Source organism: Petaurus breviceps, unplaced genomic scaffold (assembly GCF_028583685.1).
Source record: "Petaurus breviceps papuanus isolate PSGF00001 unplaced genomic scaffold, PetGlider_PUasm1.0 98, whole genome shotgun sequence".
NCBI lineage: Eukaryota > Metazoa > Chordata > Mammalia > Diprotodontia > Petauridae > Petaurus > Petaurus breviceps.
Genome location: NW_027187460.1, coordinates 19,359,347 through 19,371,962, shown reverse-complemented (window position 1 = coordinate 19,371,962; position 12,616 = coordinate 19,359,347). Strand labels below are relative to the sequence as shown.

The following is a 12,616-nucleotide window of genomic DNA, read 5'->3' as shown; positions in this document are numbered from 1 at the left end:
GGAATCTAGGAAGTCACAGAACTAGGAAAGATAGAATGGCTTGCATATGGACACAATGAATGCTCAAAAACTCAAGACTGTGGTAGGAGTAGCCAGGTGATACAGTGATGAAGTCAGGAGACCCTGAAGTCAGGAGGACCTAAGTTCAAATCTGACTTCAGAAACTTGACATGTATTATCTGTGTGACCCTGGACAAGTCACTTAACCCCGATTGCCTCAAAAAAAACAAACTCAGGACTCTGAGACTTGACCTTGTAAGCAAATATAGTAAACTTAGAGCTCCATATGATGATGTGTGCAGATACAACCCTGTAAATAATTGTTCCATCAAATATCCTTTTCTCTAGTACAAAGCAAAGCACTGTCCTTGTGGGTAAAGGGGTCCATTAATGTAGGTGAGGGTAGAATGTGCTCTCCATTGAGAAGGGGCTGTCTTCAAATATTTACATAGTTTTAATGTGGAAAAAAAGTAAATTTTGTAGAGCAACAGAGGACAGAGTTAAGGTTAGTGAGCAGAATTGCAGACACAGATTTGAGTTGAAAATAAGTTTCTAATTATTTGAGCTTTCCAGCAATGAAATGTGCAATGTTATGAGGTAGAGAGGTCTCCATCACTGATACTGTTCAAGCAAAAACTACCACAACCATCTTCCAGAGATACTGCCAAAAAGATTCCCACACTGGGTGAGAAATTGGATTAGATGACCTATAAGGTCTCTTCCCATCCCAGATACCACTAGATCTATTTTAGGATGGGGAGAGTGAGGTGTTAAAAAGGAGGAAAGCAATGATCATTTTTCCATTTTCTCCTTCCAAAAGAGCTCTAGTAAGCCAGTGTTTTGCACATGTTTGCCAGCTCCCTCCCTTCTTTTCTACTTCATTCTCCTTATTAGTAGCTCATAAATGTGAGCAGATGGAAAATTACAGCAATCCAGATTTAGCAAGTACGCATTCATGCTGAAAACAGCTTCAAAGGTTGGACTTTCAGATGCTCATGTGAGAAGTGCGCAATGTTTATGTGACCAAATGAGCCAGATATTGCCAATTTTTCCATTGAGCTTTCTGATAACATACTCACCCAAGAAGGGTCTGAGTCTTCTGAAGTTGCTAGCAAACTGAGAGGTGGATGTTACATTGGCCTGCAGATGGTACTGTTGAGTATAAAGATTCCATATTGCATGCTACAGAAGAGGGTCATGTCTCTTTAAGAAGATGAAACATAGGCAATTGGCCAGAAATCCACAAGGTTTAGGGGGAATCTTTCTTGCTTCTGAAACCTCGAGCTGCTATGGCTTGCAATAATAATAAAACAAAAATCTAAAGCAAAATTCCAAGATGTCCTCCTTGAAGAGAACTAAGCAAGGGTTGCCTAGTGACCCTAGATGTAGGTACTTTAGCACCAGGATCACAGAAGCTTAGATCTGTAAGAAACCTCAAAAATCATCTTTCAATTAACCAATCATGCAATCAAGAAGAGTTTATTAAGTTCTTACTGTGTGCCAGTCACTGAGAATGCAAAAACAAAAGTGAAACAAGAAACTCTAAGCTATTTGCCCTCAAGAAGCTTAGATCCTATTAATAGAGACAACATAGAGATAGATAGAGAGATAATATGGATATAGATATACAAAATGTATTCAAAATAAATACCAACCAATTACATGGCAGTGGGCACTAATAGATGGAAGCAGGGTAGGGATAAGGATAGACTTTACATAAAAGATGATGCTCCAGTTGAGCGTTGAATGAAACAAGGGATTTTAAAAAGCATAAATGAGGAGGGAGTAGATTCTAGGTATGTCAGAAAATATATACAAGGGCATGGAAAGATGAGCTAAAACATCATGTGGGAAGATTAGCAAGAATAGCAATTTGACTGGGCCATATAATGTATGAAACATAAAAATGTACAATTAAGCTGAAGAGAGAACTTTGGAGATGGGTTGTAAACAGCTTTAAGCTGTTTTTAAGTTTGTAATGGTTCAACCTGTATCTGAAGAGGGATGCCTTTCACAACAGCTATGCCACTGATAGGCTTTTGACTTTGAGTCAACCTTTAGAGCCAATGTGACAAGATGTAGAAATTGGAAGACCTGGATTTAAACACCATGTCATGCAGGCAGGTAAGTGGCACAATGGATTAAGCACTGAACCTAGAGTAAGGAAGACTTGAGTTCAAATCCAACCTCCAATTCTACCAGCTGTGTGACCCTGGGAAAATCATGCAAACTCCGTCTGCCTCAATTTTCTCAAATGTAAAATGGGAATAATAGCATCTACCTCCCAGGTCTGTTGTGAGAATCAAATAAGATTATATTTGTAAAGCACTTAGAAAATCTTAAAGCATTATATAAATCCAGTCCTTCTTCCTTAGTCATTCTTGAAAAAGGTTCAATAAGAATAAATGGCTAAGAAACAGGGACTGAGCCTGAATTTCATTAGTATAGGGAGTTCCTGAATAATCAAATTCCCTCTATCAATATTGGCTGACACTTATAACATATATTAGAGTGTTGTCTAGAATATTGAGAAGTTAAGTGACTTGGTTAAAGTCAAATGACTTGGTTAAAGTCAAATTCAGAAGATCATCCAGGTCATTCTGAATTCTCTCTATTTGCTACACTACACTGGCTCATATAAAGAGAAAAATACTTCACACTACTATAGTGCTTTACATAAATCATCTTCTTTAGTCCTCTCACAATAGCCTGCTTATAAGCATAAAAAGAAGAGACCTATGCTTACTAAAGGTGCTCACTACTATCATGAAGGAAGTCCAGATTAGAGAACAAAGGGAAATGAAATTCCCTAGAGATAGTGAGATCCTCCACTACACAGATTGTGTAAAGTCCCTACATCCTAGAAAATATCCTAACTGAGATCCAAAAATCTATTCAAAAGATTTTAACCAATAAATAATAATGCTAGCATTTATGTAGTGCCTACTATGTTCCAGGCATTGTACTAAGCACTTTACAAATATTTTCTTATTTGATCCTAGCTATCCATATGGGAAAAATAAGTTTATTATCCAGACTATGTCATGTGATTGAATGGAAAGCCCAAATAGCTAATTTATCAACACACATGTCCTAGACAGACACTATAGAGAGATAATTAATTTGGCCAAAATTAAAATACATCAAGATGAATAGGCTAGATTGCATTTGAGAAATTTGCTAATGTTTTCAATGGCCTCAAGTTTCTCCCTGAAACAAAGACCTAACTTTTTAACATCAATAATATTCAAAAGTTCTACTTCATAGAGGCAACAAGAGGACTGTGGGTCTCGAAGATTATCTCAGGGGAATGCAATAACTGCCACTTTTTACCCTATTCAAAAGACCTCAACTATGGTTTTAGCAAAGCATTTTATCTGCTTTCTGAAAAAGTCTAGCCATAGTTTACTATCTCATATTTATATGTTTGTTTCCTGCAAATGATCATTAAGTATATACTTACATATGAATGTGTGGTCTCCTCTAGTAGAAAGTAATTCCTTGACCACAGGATCATATAGTCTTTTTGTCTTTGAATCTCCAGAGCCTACTATAATGGCTGGCATAGGGTAGGCATTTAATAAATGATTATTGATTGATTGATGCCATAAATTTACCAGAGGTTATCTGCTCAAAGTGATAGAGACTCTCCTCTATGTTTCTTGACATTTCGGAAATGCCAATGGAACATGAGGATCACCCAGCAGTCATTCCTCACTACTACTACATGACCATCCCTCCTTTTCTTTATTAATCTTTTTCCAAGTTGTTATAATTTCCCAAGTTGTAATAATCAGTGATCACATCTATTCCTGTATCTGTTTCCCAAATTTTGAAGTCAGTATCTTATTTAAATAGGTCATGTTGGGGTTATTTAAATTTCACATCATTTTTAAATCAATTTTTATCTTCTAGTTGTATATTAATTTTTATTTTAGCTCTAGCAAGTCAATGCTGATCCCATCCAAAAACAACTTAGTGATTCTCACATTCCCACATCAGTAATGTAATTTCCTGTCTTTGAAAATGTAATCAATTTCTTTGTTATTTGATTATTTCAACATCAGTTCAAAGGATCAAATGAGATCACATTTGTAAAACTCTTACCATAGTACCTGGAACATAGTGGGCACTTAATAAATACCTGTTTCCTTCATTATTCAAATATCTGAGAGCTATTACATAGAATGATCAGATTTATTCTATGTCATGGTCAAAGGGCAGGAGAAGTAGCAGTCAGTGAATTAGAAGAGACCATAGGGATCTCCCAAGCTATCCTGTGGTATAGAAAGGGCACTGGTTTGTGAGTCAGAGGCCCTAGGATCAACTCCCAATTCTGCTATTGCCTTCATGACCCTTGAGAAATCACTGATTCCCACTCCTTCTTTGTAAAATGGGGAAGGGGGGCAAGACCAGATGATCAGTAAGCTTCTCTTTCAGCTCTAACCCTATGATACTAAATTTAAAAGAGGCAAATTTCAGCTCAAATTAAGAAAGAATTTTCCTATAATCAAGTTGCCCAATAACAGAAGAAGATGTTGTGTCAGATTATGAGCTCCCTGTCATTCTAAGTCAAGGATTTTTAAGTAGGTTCTGTGAACTTTGTAAAAGATAGATTAGATAGATAGATAGATAGATAGATAGATAGATAGATAGATAGATAGGTAGATAGATAGATAGATAGATAGATAGATAGATAGATAGATAGATAGATAGATAGATAGATGATAGATAGATGATAGATAGATAGATAGATGACTGTATTCCAATAAAATTGGCTTCCTTTGTAGAAATGATTTTTTATAAATTCAAAACCATTCTGAGTTCAATACCTTCACTGTACTGCCAGAAGAGTCTATGATACACACACATACAGAAAGAGGCAGACAGAGACAGAGAGAGACAGAAAGACAAAGAGGTTAAAGACCCCTATTTTAAGTCTTCAAGGAAGCATTATACAAGGAAATCAGCATTGAGCTTGAAGTTAGGAAATCTGAATCCAAGGCCTAGATATAACTTTTACTGTATATCTTAACTTCTTCTCTGTTCAGTCTCAATCTATAAAATGAAAACAATGCCTGCATTACAGAGTTATACTTTGGAAAGCATTTTGTCAACCTTGAAATAGTTTAAGTGCGAGAAAGCATCTTTCAGGGATGTTGTTGAGGGGCTTCCTGATTTGGGTGTATATTGAACGTGATGACCTCAAGTTCTGTCCAACCTACGACTCCATCTCCTTAAATCTGTTGAGATGGAAAATTTTTTTTCACTTTCTCCCTATGTAATGTAATGCCAAAAGAAAGGCAACTTCCCAAGGTTCAGAATACCAGCATAGGTGCTCTCCATTTTATTCAGTAACAAACCCAGAACAGAGAAGATCAAAACATGACATCATTCCAAATACAGCATTTACTAAGTGTGATTAAATAATCTCCAAGTACTACCCCACCCCAGGACCTTCCAATCATTCAATCAATTACAAAGTCCCTGTTCTAAATACTTCTCCACCCCTAGGCTATACCTTCATTTGGTCCACCACAAAACCCCTCTTCTCAAATGGAGATTAGTTTCCAAACATAGGTAAAGTACCTTCATTTGTCAATCACAGAGCACAATAAGGTCAAAAGTTCCCCACCCCTGGATCACAATTGAATCTACCCCAGAGTTACATCAAGTTTAAACACAGCACTTAATACCCAAATGGAGGTCTTTTCTTCATCTTGACACCAGGCAAGTTCTCAGCAATCTTAGTTCCTGGGGAGACAAGGCTTATCAAGGCCACAAGATACATTGCCAGTCCCTTCATCAATTCATCCTCTGTCTGTAGAACAGTCCTAGAACCCTTGAAAACATTAGCAAAACCCTCTCCCAGGATTTCTGTAAACATACAACAAGAAAATCCTTCTTCAGGGCTTCTGAACCAACAGAAAGGTTCCCAGACCCCTGCAACAACAGCACTGTCCTTCACCAGTGGACAGTATTCACTCTGTCTGCAGGACAGTCTCCAAACCCCTGCAACAACAGCACTGTCCTTCACCAGCGGACAGTATTCATTCTGTCTGCAGGACAGTCTCCAGACCCCTGCAACAACAGCACTGTCCTTCACCAATGGACAGTATTCATTCTCTGTCTGCAGGACAGTCTCAGGGCTTCTTAGCCAAAAGCCAGGTTCCAGGACTTCTTCAACAACAGGACTGTCTTTCACCAGTGGACAAATCTGGCAAAACAACATCAAAACAGACAGACAAAGTACCAGCAAAACAGCCATGTCTCCTCAGTCCTTGGCAGCTCAGGGGGCAGGTCTCAAAAGTCCAGGGCAATTCAAAGCGGCCACCAGCAATTCTCTTAGCCTCTCTCTCCACGAGGTGTTGCTTCCAAAAAAGGTCTTCCGCCTCTCTCTTGTCTCTCCAAATCTACGTCACCAGCTCCTCCCAGTTCAGGACTTTCTTTTCACATCAAAAAGTCCATCCCACAGGTGGGATTAACAAGCTCTGGGTTTTAACACAATCAATTTGAAAACCAAGCCAATACAGAGGAATCTTTAATTGCCATTACTATCACACCCTATAAAAATAGTTCTAGTCTAATTTTTTGACCTCTTAGATCCCTTTCCATGCTCAAGCTTGAATCTGGACTCAACTTGGCCTGTATTATTTAGATGACAGGGTACTTCCCACTTCCTCTCCCTGTTGGCCCTAGGATCAGAGCCAAGTGCTGGAGGGGATGAGTGAGAGTGGAGGGTGGGGGAGAAACCTTTATCCTTCACAATCTTATATAGAGCTGGGCCTATGGTTGAACCACAATTTAAAGATTTCAGGGACCTTAAATCACAGAATTTTAGAGCTAGAAGGAAAAAGAGAGACCATCTAATCCAAGCCCCTCAGTTTATAGATAATTTTATAGCTGTTTGTAATTCTTACTGAAAGTAACTTTAGATGACTCTTTTTTTTATTTTCAGTCTCAGTCCTGACCATTTCTTCAAATCCCCAATTTAACAAGAGATGGTCTCATTTGCCTTCTGTGGGCTGGAAGCTATGACAATACTGGGATTGAAGAGTCAAGTGGAAATTAAAGGAAAGAAATCCCAAAGAGGACACAATACTCAGAAATAGAAGCAAGACTCTGCACAGTACCCAGTGGACAAGGTAGTTGATGTAAAAATATAGGGATCTTTCAAAAAAGCAATCAGAGGCTGTCCTGCAGAGGAGGGATTACTAAGGCTGGGTAAACCAAGATGGGCTCTGGGACAGTGACTCATTCCCCAAACAACACTTCAGTTTCTTCCTAATAAACCATTAAGATGCCGTTCTGACAATGATGGAGCTTCAGAGTCTGAAAGATGCTGTTACTCACTTCCCAATAAAATAGGAAGAGAGCACCAATCAAATGCCAAGTTTGAAAAATCAGCCTGGAATAAGGCTTGTCTAGAATCAGACTAGGTCTGTTGCTAGGTCTGTGTTATTGTTACTTGTTAAAAACTAAATCTCAGCTCAAGTTTGAGCACTTAATTGTTCACCAACAAAACTTTGAAGCAATGGACAAAGAATAGGGTGGGCAAAATAGCAGCTGGAGTCCATGACATCCATCGATGGGCTTCTGAGAAGACCCAAGGAGACCTATTATGTCCTTCTAGTCCTTGTTAGATGATTTTGTACCTTCAGGTCAGCCATCCAGAGACACTTCAAATGGCAAAGCACTATGATTTCATCCTGAAAAACCTTTTTAATGGCAATGTTCTTCCTTTAGATCAGGAAACACTTTCTTTTCCTTCCTGCTCCAGTTCCTACCCCTTCTTTCATAAATGCAAGCAGAAAAGATAAAATGTTTTAGAAAAGGAAAGAATCTTAGGGACTAAAATGATTGTTTATGGATGAGGAAGTACAGCCCCAAGAGGTGAAGCAACTAACCCAATGGCACAGAGGTAATTAGTGACAGAGATAGGATTTGAACCCAAGTCTTCTGATTTCAGATCCAGAATAAGTTCCACTGTACCATAAAGCCTTTCTGTATGATCAGTGCTATGAAATGAAAGCTAGGCCAGTCCAAGAGCAAACCTGGTTACCAAGATAACTGGGAAAGAACAACTGATATGCAAGTAAATGGTAGCATGAATAATTACTACCTCCTTCCAGGTGAAAACAATATTAAGAAGAAAGAAACATTGGGGTCCATGCATGCTGGATGATCAGGCTGGCCATAAACCTTGAGGTTTAAGGAGAATTTCTGGATTTCATAGTTTGCATTGCAAGTTTCAAACCCAGATAAACCTGGACAGCTGTTGCATTGTCTAGGTTTCCCTAAGATATGCATAGCACTGTATGTCTTCTCCAGTGTGCTGACTGATGAAAATGCAGACAAGGGAATAGTATGTCATGTTGGAAGCCAGACTATAAGGATTTGAGAAGTTAGTGAAATTTGAGGAAATATTAGTAATCAATAAAGACAGTTTTTAGTTTGATAGTGAAAGGATTGAGAGCTAAAGAACAACTTAAGAAAATGGTAGGGGCAAGTGATCAGTAGAGTAATATTTATAAAATTCCAAGAACTGGGCTAGATGCTGGAGATACAATGATAAAAATTAAATGGTCCCTGACTTTAAATGCCTTACATTCTGTTGGGATAAATAACACATACCCCTGTGAATTCACACGAAACATGTGCATAGGTAAATACAAGGTAATATGGGGAGGAAACACTATCAGCTGGAGGATCAAGAAAGGCTTCATGTGGGAAATACCTCTTGATCTGAGGTTTTTGGGGTTTTTTTGTTTGTTTCATTTTGGTTTTTGTTTGTTTGTTTGTTTAATAAGTGACAAAGACTCTTATTCTGATACACCAGGAGTGGGGAAGCCCAGTCACTGAGGGCTCAAAGGAAGTCACTGTAGGGCAGATGGAATTGGAAGAGTGCAGTGAAGTGCTTATCATGCCATAAAAGCTTCTTCTCTAGGAAGGCAACAGTATTGAGTCAAGACCAGGGTCTGGTGCTTCAGCATACTGTGGACATTGAGGCTAACTGCTGGCACCAGGTTGATAGTTTTCAGGTTGCATACAGCAGAAACAATGTTCTAGGGCATCTCCTCATCCACATTAACAAGGAGCACACAGTCACCCTAACATCAGTGCTGAACAAGGTCTAACGAATATCTTGAGTTTGAGGTTGGCAGCTCCAAGAAATCTACCACATGAAGGTTGTCCTTCATCATCTTGACTGTCAGGGCCAGCCTGAGGCCCAGCACTCAAATTTTCATAGACAACATGTAGGAGTAGCTCATTGGACCCCGTGGACCATGGGCAATACCACCTCTGCACCAGATTGGGGAATGGATGCTCCCATGCTGGGCCCAGTCTGAGTCTTTCTGTTTCCAGGGCTTTCTCCCACCACCTCTCACCTCTTCCGGGGACTTGGTCTTGGCATAACTCATTGTCTTGAAGTTCTTCTGCCATATGGCATCCTCATGTAGAACATCCAGACAGGATGGCATGGTGAACACATCTGGGTGCAGTCTGGCCAGGCCCAAGTGCATGGCCTCATAGGCCCAGAGGGATTCTACCCAGGGGTCCAGTGTACAGGAGCTCACAGGGGAGCAGATGGACAGTGGTGGGGCTTGGAAGGCCTGTAGTCAATGCATGCTCCTGTCTTCCAAGGTCTCCACCAGTCAGTGTAGATACAGACCTTCGTGCTGAGGTTAGGCCTCGACTGGGTCCCTGAGGCCCCAGGGCTGCTCGGATCAGAAACATAGAGGTACCTGGCTCCTACACCTAGGGAGAGGCAACTTCCTGGGGGGCCTTGTTTTGTTTTGTTTTGTTGCCTTTTGGAGGGGAGGAAAGCAGGCAATTGAGGTTAAGTGACTTACCCAAGGTCACACAGCTAGTAAGTGTTAAGTGTCTGAGGTTGAATTTGAACTCAGGTCCTCCTGACTCCAGGGCCCGCACTCTATTCACTGCACCACCTAGCCACCCCTTGATCAGAGCTTTTAAGGAAACTAGGGAATATAAGAGGCAGAGACAAGGAGGGAGTGCCTTCCAAACATGGCAGTCAGACTGAAAATGGAAGATGTGAGTGGGAAGATCTGGGAAGATTTCTAAGCAGCAGTGAAGGAACCAATAGACAGGCAAAAACTAAAGATTAAAAAGAGAAAGGACATGATCAAAGGAACAAGTTTCCATAGGAGAAGAAACAGGATCTAGGATGTGAGTGGGGGTGTGGGGCTGACCTTAGCAAGGAACATTAGTGTCTATGCATGTTTGATGATCAAGTTGGCCACAAATTTTGATGGTTTAAGGATATATTTCCCTGGAACAAAGGAGAAGAGAGTCAAGGGCATTTGAGTTGTTGAGTTGTAAAGTTCATTACAACTGCCTCAATAAGAATTTGCCTATATATTTCTTTGTATATATACTCCTTATCTTTTGTCTCTCAACCATTAGAATTTTAACTCAAGGACAAGAAGAGTGATAAATAGATATGAGTAACCAATTCTCAGAAGAATTGCAAACTATCAACAGTCATATGAAAGAATTTTTAAATCATTAATAAAAATAGATTGTAATGATACATCAAAATAATGCTAAGGTTTCACCTCATATCCAGCAAAATGCCAAGAATGGGCAAAGACAAGAATAATCAATGTTGGAGGAATTATGGAGAAAAACTCACACTAAGGCATTGTTGATGGAGCTGTGAATTGGTAAAGCCATTATGGAAAGCAATTTTGAATTATACATATAAAGTGACTAAAATATTCATACTTCTTGTTGCAGAAATTTCCCTGCTAAGCATATACCCTGTAACAGTGATAATTAAGGTAGACTGAGACACACAGTTCTGAGTATGACCAATTTATTAGTAAAGCATGAATTTACCAATAAATCGGATTTCAGTTTCCTCAGCAAATCTAAGACCCTAAATGAGGAGGAATGGCTCTCCTTTATAGTTTTGGGAGGCACAGAGCAAAGAACAGGACTTTGCAGGTGGGGAACAAGTTATGAATGGTTACAAAAGCTCAACATCATGGTTAAATCAGTATGATTGATTACAGAGCTCAGGCATGGGAAACAATATGATTGGTTGAAAATTGGGAATGAGGGGCTAACCATAATTCTCTCTTTCCCTACTGTGACTAAGAAATGTTCATTGTTTGAGTCTATCTGCAAGGTTAGAGATAGTGGACAAGATTTCTTTAGATAAAAATCCAGATTGCTTTGTTGTATAAAGATACTAAACCAGAATCCCTGGTGTCCACCCACATCCTTTAAGAATATCAGGTTTCCTTTCAGGCAAGAATAAAACAATAATTAGCAGAAGAACTGGATTTCTAAATTTAATTCATTACAGGATAGCTGAGTTTCTCAACTAAGTTCTTAGACAAAGAACCATGACTTAGGCAGTAACAGGACAAAAAAATCAATTAACTGTAAATAGGACCAATTAAAAAAAAAAGACATAGAAACAATCTGATCATTTCAACCCCAAGGAAGTCATTGACCAAAAAAAAAAGCCTCCCTATAAACCAAAGTGTTTATAGCAGCACATTTCCTGGTAAAAAAAAAAAGTGAGAATAAAGTATTTAACCATCACTTGGAGAAATGGCCAAACAAATGTGATACATGAATGCAATTAAATATTAATGTCCTATAAGAAAATTGCTGTTGTTTGTTTATAGACTCTTCATGACCCTACTTGGGGTTTTCTTGGCAAAGATACCAGAATGGTTTGTCATTTCCTTCTCCAGTTCATTTTACAGATGAGGAAACTAAGGCAAACAGGGTGAAATGACTTGCCCAGGGTCACACAGTTAATAAGCAGCTGAGACCAGATTTGAACTTAGAAAATGGAGTCTTCCTGACTCCAGGTCCAACATTCTATCCTTTGTACCACTTAGCTTAGCTACCCCTTCTCTTATAAGAAAATGATAAATACAGAGAAACATGAAAAGACTCACATAACTGATGCAAAATAAAGAAAGCAGAGACATGAAAGCAACATTTACCATGACTACCTTAATGTAACTACAAGGGACAACTAACACAAAGTAACCAAAACTAACTGTTGAGAAATTATAAAAAACAAACTCATACTCAAAAAAAAAATATGAGAAGTCCCCTGCCTTTACAGAGGTGACAATCCATAATAGTGGAACACTACATATAACATCATATTTATTAACTGTATTTGTTGGTTTTACTGAATTTTTTCCTCTTCCTCCTTTTTTTTCTTTCTTTATAAACAATTTCCTTGTTCTGAGGGATAGTTCTCTGGGGGAAAGGAAAAATGATGGGGAAAATCTAAGTGATATTAAAACAAAAGATATCAATAAAAATCCATCTTAAAAGAATGTTCATTCAAAGACAAGAACTTCCTTTATGTGGTGAGATGGGAAGTAACCTAACCTTAAAGTCAAAAGACCTGGGTTTAGTCTTGTCTTTGTTAATTCCTGTGTGACCTAACCAAATCACTTTTCTTCTCTGGACTTCAGTCTCTTCTTTTGTAAAATGTAAGGGTTGGATTCAGTGATCTCTGAGGCCCCTTCAATTCTAGACCCTAAGATCTTATGACTTTTTCTAACATCAATTACTAGGTCTCCTGCATATAAGTCATTGACTGATTACAGAAAAG

General features: G+C 38.8%; 1 pseudogene; it reads right to left on the bottom strand.

The window, feature by feature from the left end:
- Positions 1–8,866: 8,866 nt before the first annotated feature.
- On the bottom strand, positions 8,867–9,738 carry LOC138156029 (large ribosomal subunit protein uL4m pseudogene; annotated as a pseudogene).
- Positions 9,739–12,616: the final 2,878 nt, after the last annotated feature.